At 52.6% G+C, this 2,907-nt stretch overlaps 1 protein-coding gene across 1 annotated transcript in view; it reads right to left on the reverse strand.

The window, feature by feature from the left end:
* LOC105514650 (zinc finger protein 813) overlaps window positions 1-2,111 on the reverse strand; it is a 30,706-nt gene extending 28,595 nt beyond the window's left edge. Inside the window, exon 1 of the mRNA XM_011946151.1 lies at window positions 2,068-2,111. The gene's annotated coding sequence lies outside the window, so the exon portion shown is untranslated. The remainder of the gene's footprint in view (window positions 1-2,067) is intronic.
* Between the last annotated feature and the right edge of the window lie 796 nt (window positions 2,112-2,907).

Raw genomic sequence — 2,907 nt, forward strand, 5'->3', positions numbered from 1 at the left:
CCCAGGCTGGAGTGCAGTGGCATGCTCTAGGCTCACTGCAACCTCTGCCTCCTGGGTTCAAGCAATTCTCCTGCCTCAGCCTCCCCAAGTAACTGGGATTACAGGCACCCGCCATCACATCTGGCTAATTTTTGTATTTTTAGTAGAGACAGGGTTTCACCATGTTGCCCAGGTTGGTCTCAAACTCCTGACCTCAAGTGATCCACCTGCCTCAGCCCTCCAAAGTGCTGGGATTACAGGCGTGAGCCACCGCGCCCGGCCATCTGTGTGTTCTTCTAGCTTTTCTCTGCATTTCTTCAGTTGCTTTTCTCCTCCTGCTTTATTATTATTATTATTTTTCACTTTTGCTATCTCTTGGCAAATCCCTAACCCATTCTCTACTTTGCCATCTCAGTCTTTCTCATTCTTTTCTGTCTCAGGTTTTCTACTGGTCTCTGTCTCCTGATCCCTTTGGCCCACACAATCAAAGGAGAGTTTGGAGTAAGATGCCTGCATACCAGGGGAGCGCATTTTCAAGGGGCTGGAGCTGGGCAGGGAGGAACAAACACCCTGTGTCACAGGATGTGGGGAAAAGAAATAGAGGTCAGATTGTTACTGTGTCTGTGTAGAAAAGGAAGACATAAGACACTCCATTTTCATCTGTACTAAGAAAAATTGTTTCTGCTTTGAGATGCCGTTAACCTGTAACTTTAGACCCAACCCTGTGCTCACAGAAACATGTGCTGTCATGAATCAAAGTTTAATGGATTTAGGGCTGTGCAGGATGTGCCTTGTTAACAGTATGTTTGCAAGCAGTATGCTTGGTAAAAGTCACCGCCATTCTCCATTCTCAATTAACCAGGAACACAATGCACCGCGGAAAGCCTCTGCCCAAGAAAGCCTGGGTATTGTCCACGGTTTCCCCCCACTGAGACAGCCTGAGATATGGCCTCATGGGAATGGAAAGACCTTACATCCCCCAGCCTGACACCCATAACGGGTCTTTGCTGAGGAGGATTAGTGAAAGAGGGAGCCTCTTTGCAGCTGAGATAAGAGGAAGGCTGTCTCCTGCTCGTCCCTGGGAATGGAATGTCTCGGTGTAAAGCTGACCATTCCCATTCCTTCTATTTTCAGATAGGAGAAAACCGCCCCGTGGCTGGAGGTGAGATATGCTGGCAGCAATACTGCTCTGTTGCTCCTTGCTACACTGATGTCTGGGTCAAGAGAAACATAACGCTAGCCTGCGTGCACATCCGGGCACAGTACCTTTCCTTGAACTTATTCATGATAGATTCCTTTGCTCACATGTTTCCCTGCTGACCTTCTCCCCACCTGTTGCCCTGATACACACCCCTAAGATAGTAAAAATAATGATCAATAAATACTCAGGGAACTCAGAGGCTGGCACCGGTGCGGGTCCTCCCTATACTGAGCGCCGGTCCCCTGGGCCCACTTTCTCTATACTTTGTCTCTGTGTCTTACTTCTTTTCTCAGGCTCTGGTCCCACCTGACGAGAAATACCCACAGGTGTGGAAGGGCTGGCCCCCTTTAACAGGACAGGCCCCAGCCACCTCCCCAACGTGAGCTCCGGGGAAGCCGTGACTGCGGAGGGGAGACCTAGGGCGCATCAGGGCCCCGGCAGTAGGAGGGAGGTGGGGGGACGAGGGCGCCTTAAGACAAGGGTGGGGTCTGCAGGATCCCAGGACCAGACAGAGGAGGCGGCCTTCCCGGGACTGGGGCCGCGGTTCTACGCTCCATGGGCGGAAGAGGGTGAGAATCCACCTATGGCGTGAGGACTTTAAAAAGCGCGGGGCGGGAGGAGTCAGAAAAAGGTTTAGAGCAGAAAAACTGCGCGATAGAAAGTGTATACACTGCCCTAAAGCAGCAAGACCCGGGACGGGGCCAGCCTCAGGGCGACCTTAAACCCCAAAGGAAGCGACCGCCGGACTCTCACGGGGTCTCTCAATTTGCTCTAGGTGAAGGAAGATGGCTGAAAATCTCCAGGTTTGTCGGGACCCCACACCCCAGATACAGAAGCGCCAGGGACCTGGGAAGCGCAGACTTAATACAACACAGAGCGAAACTCACGCGCTGCGATGGGACCGTCACTCCACGCGATCCGCTTCCGGGTTTTCGGGAATCTGCGCGCAGGACAAAAGCCAGGCCTGGGTGGGACCCGCGAGGAGGTGGGCGGGGCCTAGACGAGGTAGGGGCGGGGCGCGAGGCGGAGGGACTTTGCTCTTTAGAGCCAGCAGAGGGCGGGGCCGGGCGGGACCCGTGAGTTCCTCACCCTGGCTCCAGCGCCTTTTAGGGTTTTGGAGTCCAGACCCTCCAGAAAGGCTGAGGCATGATTCAAAAGCCCTGGAATTGTCTGGAATGGCATGTAAACTAGAATGTGAAATGCCCATCTCTGCTGGGACGAAGGTACAATTTCATGCTGACGGCCCACAGAACAGAATAGAAATTCTCTCTCTTTCTATTCTCCATTCACTCGGTGGGGGGAAAATCCACCCTGTGCTCAGCTTCAGAGACTTCCCTAAAGCCACCGCCTGGGATGCGGGACGGAGTGCTCAGGCCGGCGAGGAGTGAGGTGACCACCTGCTGGATAAACACAGCAGGGATGCGGGCGCGGGGGCGGGAGCCTGAGGTCCCAGCTACTCAGGAAGCAGCGGTGGGAGGATCGCTGAGCCTGGGGTCCAGGCCAGCCTGGGCGACAAAGTAACACCGGCTCCCGCAGGGCTCCCTTCCTCCTATCTCTCTTTTTTTCCTTTTTTTTTATAACAAAAATACAATTTTGATTGCGTGAGATAGGGATCCAACATTATTCTTTTCCATGTGGATATCCAGTTAGTTGTCTCAGCACATTTGTGGAAGAGATTTATTACTTTTTTTATTTACTTATTTCTTTTGTTTTGAGGCAGAGTATTT

The sequence above is a fragment of the Colobus angolensis genome, unplaced genomic scaffold (assembly GCF_000951035.1).
Source record: "Colobus angolensis palliatus isolate OR3802 unplaced genomic scaffold, Cang.pa_1.0 Scaffold25, whole genome shotgun sequence".
In the NCBI taxonomy this organism is placed as follows: Eukaryota; Metazoa; Chordata; class Mammalia; order Primates; family Cercopithecidae; genus Colobus; species Colobus angolensis.